At 37.5% G+C, this 12082-nt stretch overlaps 1 long non-coding RNA gene across 1 annotated transcript in view; it reads left to right on the top strand.

The window, feature by feature from the left end:
- Window positions 1-2682: 2682 nt before the first annotated feature.
- Window positions 2683-12082, top strand: part of LOC139314457 (uncharacterized) — a 48107-nt gene continuing 38707 nt past the window's right edge. Inside the window, exon 1 of the long non-coding RNA XR_011600185.1 lies at window positions 2683-2766. This is a non-coding gene — a long non-coding RNA (uncharacterized lncRNA). The remainder of the gene's footprint in view (window positions 2767-12082) is intronic.

Below are 12082 nucleotides of genomic sequence, written 5' to 3'. Positions count from 1 at the left end.
CTCCAGCCATTTGGTAGATCATGTCTTAATTCAATATAGGAACCCAGCTACTTATACGGTAAATACAGTATTACTATTATTTGCAATTTAATTTGTTTAAATTTTAGGCTAGTTTTACATCTGTTCTACCATTTAGAATTAGGGGCTGTTTTCAAAATAAGGGAAAATGCATGAGCTATTTTAGGCCAGGTCCAATTATACCTAAACTGGCAGGGCAGACCTTGCTTCATTTTGTTCCCAATAAGTATGGACTGCAGTTTAGCATAATTTTTTTAAAGCATAGACATGTCACTGAACTGTCAATTAAGTGAGCTAAAAGACCTCACAACTCACCAGTCCTACTTTAAGGTGAAGAAAGCATGCTGAACAACAACCTATGTGTGAACCCAGCATACCTATTTCAGAGGATGGGGCAGATTTTCTCTAAATAATATAGATGAGTTAAATGCTGAATTCCTTCTTTGTAATTGACTGCATCATATTTGCATTCTAGGTTTCATTCCAAGAAGTAATTAACATCTTGGACTGAATATTCAGTGAAATTCTGTCTGCATTCATGTAACCCACTCAGCAAACATGGGGTTTTTGTTTTGTGTGAACCCAGCTAATTGTGGCTTTAAGCCATGGCTTACAGTATGTAAATGCAGCTAAATCAAGATTTGAACCCAGTTCCTAGCTGCCAACCCAATGACTTCCCCATTCTATTTTTTAAGAACCCACTGGATTTTTTTCCCAGGTTGGCATATTTCCTTTAACAACTACATATTATGTTTAATATAATTTCTAGCTTAGCCCAAAATACTAAGTTTAGACAGCAACAATATGAGACCTTTCTTCTTAAGGATGGGATTGTGGACATTTTGTTAATTTACTTCTGTGGAACTCTCTTTGGACTCAGATTAAGCTGGAAAAGGACGGAAATTGGTTAAATTCTGCCTTTCCATTAATTTGTTTTTGTTTCTTTTTCCAAACCACTAGGATACGGCAGAATAACATTTAGAATTTTTAAAATTACACCATTTATATATAATGCTTATGGAAGGACAGTTTATCTTGAGCTTGCAGAGATGTGGAAAATGTATGTGGTATTTGATTATCCACATTCTCACAACAATGATTTATATGAAAAGACAATGTTCTTTTAACAAAAGGAAAAAAGAGAAAAATATAATAGAAGATCAAGAATTGAACAATGTTAATTCTGCAACCAATCCTATAACATTTCAGCTCTTTCTCAGCTTCCGAGGACTTCTTTCTCACACGTATTTGCTAATTCAGGATGAGTTTCTATAAAACTACAAATATAGTTTTCATTCCATCCAACACAGAAGTGTAATAAAAACCTAAAAGCACTCATGCAATGATATTATACTTTTCAGCTACTTGGGGATATAAAAACAGACTTTTTAAGACAATGTCACAAACATAAAGCAGAAGCCTGATAATATTTCAGCAACTAGTACAAACAAAAAAAATAAAAAACTTCACAGCTAGAGTGAGAGACAAATTATAGACTTTATATACACGTACATGAGTGTAAAGCAGAGAAAAAAAAAAGAATTCCTACATCAATCTAGTCACTGCTGTGCATTTGTTAAGTTCCAGTTCATAAAAGCTTATTCATTTAATAATAACGTGTTGTTTTCAAAAGATACTACCTCCTTCTGATTTTTAACTACTTTGGACCTACACAACTCTCTTGTCACATTGTTTATGAGTACCTGTTACTGCTACTTTTTATCTTTTTATAATATATGATGATGATGACAAGAAGGGCATAGAAGTTGAGAACTGAGAGCTGCATTTGATTTGCATGTTCTGTCAAACATGACAGAAGATAACCATTGATAAATATACATGATTGAAGATGCTCAGTTCATTATAAGCTGAATGTAAATGCATATTAAATAAAATAACTTTCCTGATCCAGTTATCATTTTGGACTGTGCATCCTCATCATGATCTTCACAGGCAAAATATGGACTTGGCCAAGAAGAAGTTGTATATCCTGAACCGAGTCATGTACACAGTGACCATGTTTTTTTACAATTTAAACAAAATTTGAGTTATTACAAAACTTAATCATTGTATGAGTAGACTTCCCTCAATAGAAAGGACTTCTAAAAAGAAAACATGGGATCAAAGCATGAGATTACCCCTTTCTCCAACATCGCAAAACACTTTGACGAGAAATGAATGTGGTAAAGTATTTTTCTGGATCTTTTCTAATCTTATATTTTCTAACACTTTAATGCCATTGCAAAGTTTTCCAGCTATAACTCTCTCTTGAACGATCTTGGCTGCAATATAACAATTTTATGTTCTTTCATCCCTTTCAAGCAAGCTTGTTCAGTAACCAATAGATATTACAAAAGCATAAGGAAAAAGCAGGGAAAAAACCCTATATAAAACATCTGTTCTCTCTGCAGTTTTTTCATTGTGGAGCAACCACCTTTATAGAATTTTAAGATTATTCAGAAATTTCTTTTCCTGATGTCCCTTCTGATTATTTTCTTTTCGAGTAATTAAACCATCTCCTCCATGCATTTTTTTAAAAAAAACAACAACTATGTTCTTGCCTCTGCAGAGAACACAAAACACGCCAGCTTTGAAAGCTAAAAATAGACTGTTCCATTCGGAATGCAAACTATTCAGTCTTCAAAACTATTTATACAGTGCACGAATTAATTGCAGATGGTCAATTTGTACAGCAAGGTTCCTGAAGCCGATACAATAGCGCTGCTCCCTTTTCCTAACTGAGAGCAGGTAAAAATGCTTTAGGTGTGGGTTGTTATAAGGTACAATGCAGTTTATTTAAATCTCTTTCTGGTGGGGGCATTCATTTTGTAAAATAATCATTTGCTTTGGCGTACTCTCACAAAAGAGATTTTGTGATGCATTCTTTTTCCAGCTCTGTGTTATACTGTTGTGCTGTTTGTAGGGAAAGCAGAAAGAAAGCTATGCATAAAATCCAGGAAATACAGTATTCTGGATTATACTTCCAAAATTATTTTCCAACAACTTTTAGAACTAAAAGTTTAACAGCTTACCAAGCAAATTTAAAATATTTTAAAAGTAGCCAGTCCTCTTTATGTCTAAACAAAAACGCTGGTGATGAAAGCTCTTTGATCTACCTCTCTGTATCAATGCAATCCTATCAAGGCACCTTTTGGTCTACAGATATTAAAACAGGAACAAGATAAGCTTTGTGAGGGCTGAGGTAAAATGGGAGGGAGGGTTTTTGGTTTCTCATATGGTTGTTTGATAAACAATAACTTCATCTGCAAAATATTTTTCAAGCTTAAACCTTAACAACCTCTTTATTTTTGCAGTCAATAAAAAGAACTCAGAAAGGAGATAGGAGAAAATTTTAAGAGTATTCACCTTTTTAATTCATCAATAGGCAGATGCTTCCTATTCTGCTTTTAGCACAATAATTACAAATATATTTTGCCTTAAATCATAGATAAGGTGCAATGGGGAGTCATTTGGACATAGCCCACAAGGGAAAATTTAACTCTGTTAAAATGTATTGCAGGCAGAGATGGATGCTAACTTCATTGTTTGGCCCTGACATTCCCAAGGCCAAACAGGATTAGATTTTGATACCAATAAAGATGCTCTCAATTACGTATTTTTAATGGGTCTAGTTTGCCATTGCATAAATTGAGTCCAAGGAGAACTAGCTTATCTACCACTAAATTCTGACCTAAACCTATACAATACAGTTTTCAGAAAGCTTCACAATGTCCTGCACGTCTCATTGAAGTTAACATAGAATACCTAATTTTCTCTGGATTACGTGCTATTCTTTTAATTTCCACATTTTGATGAATCCTTATTTATCAGATATGATAGCCAGATTGGATAAAAGAACTGAGTTTATACCACACACCAATAGTTTGACTAAACTATTGCACTAAACCAAAATGAAGCAGATCACATTTTGGGTTAATTGGATGCACAAAACCCAGACAGGATATAGAGTCTAATAATTTGTATCACAGTAAAACTGCATAGACAGGAGGGTTTAGATTGTTCTGCTGTCAGAAGTGGCAGAAAAGATGCTGTTTCTCCCTCCTGGGTTCAAAAGCAAAATTGAATTAGCAAAATTGTTTTATTTCAATCCTAAAAATGGACCAGTAATAGAATCGAGGCAGTCAAGTTTCTCATATGTGTTCCTCATTGGGCACACAGCAGTGGTGAAATCCAAATTTTTTTTACTACCGGTTCTGTGGCCGTGGCTTGGTGGGCGTGGCAGGGGAAGGATACTGCAAAATCTCCGTTCCCACCCAACTCCAGGGGAAGGATACTGCAAAATCTCCATTCCCACCCCACTTTGGGGCCAGCCAGAGGTGGTATTTGCCGGTTTTCCAGACTACTCAAAATTTCCACTACCGGTTCTCCAGAACCTGTCAGAACCTGCTGGATTTCACCCCTGGCATACAGAATACCTGACCCTGGCTCAGCTGCACTGGGTCCTCATTGTTTTCCTAGCCGGTTTCAAGATTTGTGTTACAGTTTAAGTCTTGGCAGTCTAATGGAACGATTCCTTCAGGTTGCTCAGGTATCAAGCATAATTAAAAATTAAATTAAAAACAAACCAAGGTCACAGCCTTTACCAAAGAAACTGAAGATCATTCTTGAATTTTAACCTTCCCTTCTTAATGGACTCTATTAGAATAACTATTGTGTGTAAATAAAATGATTTTGCCTATAGTTTTCTCAATATTTACTATTTGTTTTTCTTCTTTTCAGTTTTGGCTTTACTATTTAGATCAGTGATATACACCATCAGGGGTTGATTCCCTGGGACACTATGGATAGAAATTCAATAATAAATAAATACAATTTTTCATTACCCTTGAAAGTAGAAGGCCAGTTAGGGACTATTGTGGAAGCAAATTAGTGTCCCTGTTGTTGTTTGCCTCCTGAGATAACTATTTATCTGTGCTTAATGCTTTTCCGGTCCTGTGGGAGGGAGACATAGCATTAATCCAAATTTCACTTATCTTAGCCATAATATTGTCCCTCAGAATGAGAGTCAGCTTATTTGATATCAATTGTATGGCACATATTGACAATGATATTTCAAATATTCAGAAACCTGAAAATCAATCTAGTGTTATTAAACCATTAAATCATTTTTGACCATATACAATTGCAAAAAAATATAAAAATTAGGACAAACAAAAGAATAATTTAGGCCTTATTTCTTGCCACTAGTTCTTGATGCCTATTTATTTTTTTTAATGCATTTCTGATTTCAGTGGGAACGGCTGTTTGTTTCCAAATGTTGTAACAAACACAGGCCTCTCAAAATTTCTTTTTTAGGGGCTGTGTGGGGTGAATGACAACCAACCACATGGAATAAAGAGTGTTTGTCCACAGCAGAATTTTAGTAACATTAAGTTTCATTTTGTACCAGAAACTGTACAATATAGTTTCCAGGGAATTCAGATAATTCCAAGAAGAAACCAAATACTTGCTTTCTCCCACCCCACCCCAGCAAATCCCAGTGTGATTGTGACTGTATAATATTTGCATTCCATAAACTGCACACTTGTAGGTGTTTTGAGGCACGTTGTGGTTCGGACAGAAGGATTTTTTTTAAGTAGGGTAGGGTGATATTTTTCCCCAAGATGTTTGAAAGAAAAGTTCATTCTAAAGCTTGCATAGCCTTTGATAAACAGGCTGATATCAAAATAAGAAATGCTAGCTGGGAACAACTGTTGCCCATGTTTTTGAAATAATTATTACCCTATTGTTGTTTTAGGCATCATAATAATCTTTCCTATTACAGTATTTCAGTATTTTTATGAGCCATTTATCACCATATATTCATTCCTGTCACCACAGCCTTAAGCGTACTTGCAGTGTCCGAGTTCCATTCCAGTCTTCTTTATTTCAATTAGTAAATCCCCTTTAAATTCTATTATAGCTCCCAAGGAAAAAAAAAGGCTTGTTTTCCTGCCACTGAAATATTCTTTTCTCTAAGTTAATAATGCAGATGGCATGAATTATGTTTTCCTCTTCCAAATGAACAGGATTTAACACAAGGCATTTGCAGCAGTAACAAAGTTGCTGATTGTGCTGTGTGATACATAGAATAATATGTCCACTTTTTATTGCAACAATATTCCCTGCCAGGGATCCTTTAAATCAGATGGAGAAGTTTGAAATGAAACACTGTAATTAGGATTACCAACTGATTAATTTTTGGCCCAGACCTTGTGTTTTATGTATCAAGTATTAACCAATTGTGCTTTTCTTGCAAAGGCAAAAGTGGTGAATTTATAACATGCAGCCTCAGGAGTATAAATTTAGTTATGCTGCACATTGAAGATGGGCTTCACAGTTGCTTAATATGGTAAGTTGCATCTCCTAAAGCTCAGAGCCTTAGGATTGTTTTTTTTTTTTTAAGTTGCAAAGTAGCATATTGAAGAAAAGATAGCCTTTATTTATTCATGATTTGACAAGAGTGTGACAAAGTAATCAAAGCTCCTGTAATGGAGTTTACCCCATGTCACTTTGCCATCTCTGGATCAGTTAAAGCAAATTAGTTCTGGAGGAACAAGGAAAGTTAACATCCCAGATGCTTTCTCTCCTTCTATTCCCCCTTCACTGCAGAGGTGGGTTTCAGCAGGTTCTGACCAGTTCTGGAGAACCGGTAGCGGAAGTTTTGAGTAGTTCAGAGAACCGGTAGTAATAATTCTGACTGGCCCCGCCCCCATCCATTCTCTGTCTCCCAAATCCCAACTGATTGGGAGGAAATGGGGATTTTGCAGTAACCTTCCCCTGGATTGGGGAGGGAATGGAGATTTTACAATATCCTTCCTCTGCCATGCCCACCAAGCCACACCTACAGAAACGGTAATAAAAATGTTGCAACCCACCACTGCTTCACTGGGAAGTGGTACTGTTTGGGCATAAAGTAGAAGGACAATGAGAAAACAGTGCACAAGAGTTTTTGCTAACACTGATGAGTTGTGGGTGTGGATCTCTTAAAACATTTCCTTTTCCACATTGACTTTTTAATGTCCAGAATTGCCTCTTCAACCTGGTTCTTGCATTGCACTAAGCCAGGGCTGTCAAACTCCTGGCCCGTGGGCCGTATGCATCACACGGTGGCCACATTCACGCCCAGTTTAACGAAGGGGGGGGGAGTCTCGATACATTATGTGATGCCGCCGTGACAATGTGAGTTTGACAATCCTGCACTAAGCCAGGGTTAGTGGCCAGGGTTAGTTATAATGCTTAATCTATTATAATTGGCTGGGCTGAAATGATATGCTAAATCATAAACCATGATTTAGAAATCACTATTGTGGGGTCCATACAACACAGCAAACCATAGACTTGTTCGATTTTTAGCTTGGAGTGCTAGTGAACTCAATCATGCCAATCTTTACATCAAAAAAACTTTGGCTTAATAGCCATTAGCGGATTGGTTGACATGCCTGATATATAATCATAATAACATTCCTTTCTCAGAAAGTCAAGGTCGTCTTGCCCTGCAAGGAGGTTGGACTTGGGAGGCATCTCTGGTTGGGATGGTGCTTTGATTGGATCATGTGATGGACTTGTGGGTGTTGGGCAGGGATTTGAACTTTTCTTTGGGTGGGGAAAACCTGGAAACTTTCAGATTCGGGTTTTCCCAGATGTGCCAATATGACATCTCTAAAAAAATGTAACTTTAAGGAAACCCTGTTGCTTGGAACCCTGACATTGCCATAGTTATGCAAACTTGCATATCAATATTGGCTTGCATATCAATATTAATTCTAGGCAGTAAACCTTGTTTGAGAAAGACACAAAGAATTGCTCCAGAAGCCATTTCTTCACTACTAACATGTAGCATCTTTATAATACAATATCATCCAGCCATCTCTTTAACAAGGATAAAACCTGAACATTATGGCGATTTTGTCATAGTGATGATTTGATGAATCTATAAATCACTAGTGGTGAAACAACTGGCATTAAAGAAGTTATGGTTGAGTTATGAAAATTTGTAGGCTACAATAGGCTAAAATAGAAACAGTAAAAAAAAAAAAAAAGCAATAGCCCTCATTAGATTTACACCTATAGAAAGGCAGGAAGGTGGAGTTGAAGCAAATATTCAGAAACTGTAGCCTAAGCAAAAGGGACAGAAGCATTTCTTAAATCCTGGGAACAGAGATAGTACAGGTAATCCTTAACTTACAACCACAATTGAGCCCAAAATTTCTGTTGTTAAGTGAGACATTTGTTAGATGTTAATTTGCCCCATTTTACTAACTTTCTTGCCACAGTTGTTAAGTGAATCATTGCAGCTCTTCAGTTACTAGCCCAGTTGTTAAGTGAATCGGGTTGCTCTGTTGACTTTGCTTGTCAGAAGGTCGTAAAAGGTAATCACATGACCCCAGGACACTGCAACTGTCATAAATATGAGTCAGTTGCCAAGCTTCTGAATTTTAACATGAGCATGGGGTGTATGCTGTAAAGGTCATAACTGTGAAAACGGTAACAAGTCACTTTTTTCAGTGCCGTTGTAACTTTCAATGGTCACTAAACATGCTAAATCAGGGGTCTCCAACCATTCCCAGAATTCCTCAGCCAGCTTTGCTGGGAGTTGAAGTCCACAAGTCTTAAAGTTGCCAAGGTTGGAGACCTCTGAGCTAAATGATATTTGCAACCATTGCAAACTAAACAAACTGTACGTTGTACGTTGAGGACTCCCTGTATCAAGAAGAGACCCAGGTTGGCCATTCACTGGGATATAAGAAGAAAAGAAGGAAAAAAAGCACAATCCAGATTTGCAAAATTGTGCCATTATAGCTTATCTAGTTTTTTTGTGGACGATTTTCAAGTCTGGTCTCTCTCATGAGGCTGACAATACTATCATAGCCAGAGCTTTCAGACAGTCTTTACTTTGAAGCAACTGATATTTGTCATTTTTATATTTCGATTCATTTTTTGATTGGATAAGATACAGATGCAGCCTGGAGAAGAAAGATACCTTCAGTTAATACTAAAAGCAGACATTCCGAGTACAACCTGACATTTTTATACTACTATTCTCCCTGAAATTTCTTTGGCTCACGCCCTCTTCATTTTCTGAAAGGCCTTGAAGATCTGGCTGTTTTCCCAGGCCTTGAGTTGGGGTAGATAGGGCCTCCTTGATGGATGAGTTTTTATACATGTCCTGTATTGATTGATTGAGTAATGTATTGGTTATTTACATGGTATTGAGCTTACCCAATGAAATAAATAATAAAAATTCCCACCAACATGGTTCTTGCCATCAGTGGTGCTAAGTGTTGCCGATGGGAGAAACACAGATCACATAACATTGCCTACCTCCTCCGTAGAAAATGAACAGTTGGAAAAGGAAATATTTGAAAATACTATAGAAGTGATATTAGTGACGGTGTAAGTAGAGATTTTTAAGTGTTGCAACAGTAGTGAAATTCAATTTTTTTAACTACCGGTTCTGTGGGCTTGCCGTGGCTTGGTGGGTGTGGCAGGAGAAGGATACTGCAAAATCTCCATTCCCACCCTACTCCAGGGGAAGGATACTGCAAAATCTCCATTCCCACCACACTCCAGGGGGAAGGATATTGCAAAATCTCCATTTCCACTCCACTCTGGGGCCAGCCAGAGGTGGCATTTGCCAATTCTCCAAACTACTCAAAATTTCCGCTACTGGTTCTCCAGAACCTGTCAGAACCTGCTGGATTTCACCCCTGTATTGCAACCATTTCTTTGTGCATTCTAGATAATTGGGGAAGAATCATCTCCAGGCCTGCATAGCAGCCATAATTCGAGAAACCACCTATCCAGAGTTTATATATTCTATTTATTTTGAATTTATTGTAGGGGAGGTTGATTTAGAACAAAGAATAAGGGAGATTTGAGGGATATGAATTAATTTGAGAACTTATTTGGAATGATTTAAATGGGAAATTAATTTGCTTCCCTTCAGAAGAGAAAAATTGTATTCATTGTTTTTAAACATTCTTGTAGCTTGAAAATTTAGCACATGAATATGCAGTTAGTCTATGAAAGTATTCTTTTTTTCATTGTTATATATCTTTTTTGGCAAGATATTAAATGCCAATTCTAGGGAAAGAGTAAGTGCAAGTAGATGATAAAATATTACATGATATTAGGAGGAATGACTATAAGTAACTCAAAGTGGGCTTGTAAATTATTGTTAATATTAAACCTGGATAGCATTATTGGTAAACCATGATTAAACCACTAACCACTAGGAAAATAATAACATGAGCATCTCCTACTTGGAAACTATGATTGGCAGAAATTTGATAATAGATTTTTAAAGTGAATGTACTATATTATACAGTATTTATGGCATCCTTTTGCAGTTCCAGCTACCACAGGTCAGGTGGGATATCAGACATACTGTATTTTATCCATCTTTATAGACAAATTTTCCCATTGTGTAAGAAGTGCATGCTTTGAAAAGACAAAACCGAAATAGTTGGACAAAGTTTGCTAGAATCAGGGTGGACAGGAAGAAAAAGAAGGGATAGTATAAGAAAAGTTAAAGAATAAAGCTGGATTTTACAAGTGAGTTTGGATCAGCATAACAATGTAGAACAGACAAAGAAACCAATGCCAGATAGATGTATTTTTATTGTACAGGCAGTCCTCGCTTAATGAATATTCATTCAGTGACTGTTCAAAGTTATGACAGCACTGAAGAAATGGTAGTTATATCTCAAACTTACAGCTGCTGAGTGCCCCACAGTCATGTGATCAAAATTCAGGGGCTTGACAGCCTGCCCACATTTACAACTGCAGGCTGTACTTCAACTCCTCTCATTCATCTGTCTCTGATTTTTTTCACTGCCCTGCGCTCTACCATCCCTGCCTACTGGATCTCTATCATCCTGCAAGATGCCACCCCTGCTGCTCCCAGCTGACCTTCCTACTGCTGTTGCTGAGATGCACCTGTCTTGCCTCTTTGTGAGGTAGCTGCTGGCTACACATAGCATTCCTGACATCTTGCAAGGCCTTCCCGAGGCTGTGCAAGGCTTTGGAAAGGACCTTTTCCTATGGAGTGGCCAACTTGCCACAGCCAACTCACCATGTGGGCAAGTTATCCTGCTAATTTGCTGTGGCATAACTTGCCCACAGGACAATTCAATACCATATTTTTCAGAGTATAAGACACACCTTTTTCCCCCCTAAAAGAGGCTGAAAATTTGGGTGTGTCTTACACTACGAATTTAGCTTTTTCGAAGCTTTTTTTTCAGCCCTAATGAGGTGCTAGCGAGTGAAGCGATCGCCCCCCCCCACCCCAGTGCTTTGCCTGCTTTTCTCATTGCTGCTTCCTCTCAACTGTGCCTTAGAAGCTAATGTGCTGAAGCTGACCAGACTAAGGACGCTAGCCAGATGAATACCTGGTAGGCAGATTCCCCCCCCCCTATTTTCCTCCCCAAAAACTAAGCTGTGTCTTATACTCTGAAAAATACAGTAATTCAATTTAATTATTTAAAATAGTTTAAATGTATATTAATTTTTCTCATTCACGTTTCATTTTGTCTCTCCTTTCACATTCTTTAATGATTCTATTCTACTATTTCTTTGATATTAGTGTAACTTTTGTCCTGTGGCAAGTTGTCCCTCAGCAAGTTGACCATGGTGGGGTGTTTCATGGCTAGTTCCCCGCGGAGAGTTGGCCACGGTGAGTTGTCTTAGACCTCCCCCACCCATGCTTCTCATTCACCCCCTTGCACAAGATGGGAATGGGAAATTTATGTTCTGGGATTCCCATTAAATTGACAACAAAAGCAGGATCATTGCTTAATTTTAAAATAGCAGATTTATGAGTTTAATTGCCGAAAAAAACACTGATAAGAGTTCACAGACTCCATTTTGCCATGGCTTCTTTACGCACAGTGTATTGAATAAGTCACAGCTAATGGGTTCACACAACACACTGACTCACAAGCCATGATTTACCAACCACAATGGTTGGGTTGGCAAAAAAAGCCAAGCCTCATTTTGGTTCAGTAATCCTATATTTTAGTACTACATGTCTGGGAAAGCTCCTTGGTGATTAAAGTGCTCT

This window comes from Pituophis catenifer, unplaced genomic scaffold (assembly GCF_029215685.1).
Source record: "Pituophis catenifer annectens isolate HBS135680 unplaced genomic scaffold, rPitCat1.0.hap2 SCAF_3, whole genome shotgun sequence".
Taxonomy (NCBI): Eukaryota; Metazoa; Chordata; class Lepidosauria; order Squamata; family Colubridae; genus Pituophis; species Pituophis catenifer.
This window is presented reverse-complemented; position numbering and strand designations above follow the sequence as displayed.